Source organism: Arachis duranensis, chromosome 3, assembly GCF_000817695.3.
Source record: "Arachis duranensis cultivar V14167 chromosome 3, aradu.V14167.gnm2.J7QH, whole genome shotgun sequence".
Classification (NCBI taxonomy): Eukaryota; Viridiplantae; Streptophyta; class Magnoliopsida; order Fabales; family Fabaceae; genus Arachis; species Arachis duranensis.
Window position 1 is genome coordinate 35281197 of NC_029774.3, and position 1364 is coordinate 35282560.

Below are 1364 nucleotides of genomic sequence, written 5' to 3' on the forward strand. Positions count from 1 at the left end.
ATTTATTTTAATTTTTTTAATATTTTTATTTTTATTATTAAAATTTTATCAAATATATTAAAAAATAAAAAATCTTTTATATTAAAAGATCTTTTTCTAACAACTTAAGGGCATCTAAAGTTCTAAACACACTCTTAAACTTTAAAGGGAAACAAGTACTTAATCCATTTAACTATTAAGAGAAAAATATTTTTGGGGTAAGATATAGATAACATAATAATTTTTTTGGTGCACTCAATATATTTTTAATTTTTTTTTGGTATTAAAATGGGACTAAAATATCCAAACAAAAGAAAATCTAATTACAAATTAAACGGAATAAACACACCCTCATCAACTAAAATGCTACTAATATCTCTAGGAGGAATCTCTCAAAAGTAAAATTTTGAGTCAAGATTTAAACTTTTTCGAGTTAGACAATCTGCATATTTATTATCGTCCTTGTATATATTTACAAAATTAATATCACAATTTTTTTAAAAAAAATAATATTCCTCATTAAAGCATTAGGATGCTTGTTGTGGTCTATGTGTCTATTAATTAGAGATATAATGGTTTTGGAGTCACTCTCTACCACCAATCTTTTAACACCTATTGCCCAAGTCAAGTTTAACCCCTTTATAATTCCCAAAGCTCCGCCTTATACGCCGAATACTGTCCAATAAAGTGAGAGAAACTGCCGATCCACTTTTCATTGCAATCCCTCAATACCACAACCCGCCTTTTCTGTCATGACGTCCCTTGTTCCGTCAGTGTTTAAGGTAGTCCAATTCGATGGGAGTGTGTTTCATTTAACCTAAATTTCTTCTCTTCTGATACTAATTGCAAGTAGCTTCTTCTTTCTCTTGAACGCAATTTTCATTTCTTCCATGGTCTTCAAAATTTCAATGTGGGTTTGAGGAGGTCTATGATAATTTTCTTCGTGTATCTATCTGTTTCTCTATTCCCAATTTTTCAGCAAGTAATTAAAAAAAATAGCAATGCAATTTTTGTTCTGATTGTTTTTCAATTGGTGGAATAAGTTCAATGCAATCCATTATCTAAAATTGGTTCCGAAAAATGTTTACATTTTTTCAGGTTCAAAAGCGTTGCCCAAGTTCTGGAGACTTTAGAGCAATTTTTTAGAACATGGGTAATATCTTTAATCTGATCTTCACATAATTGGCATTTTTTCTCTCCTTTAAATAATATTTTCTTTCTTTGGTTAGTAAAAATTCTTTCATGTATTGTCCTCCAAATAAACGTTTTGGATTTCTGGTATCCTTTCTAATTTCAATTTTGGGTCAAATGATTTCTTTAAAATTTTGACCAATTTTGTATGGCTTTGTAGGTAGCTCCCACAGAGAAGTCTCCGTCTTCTGTGT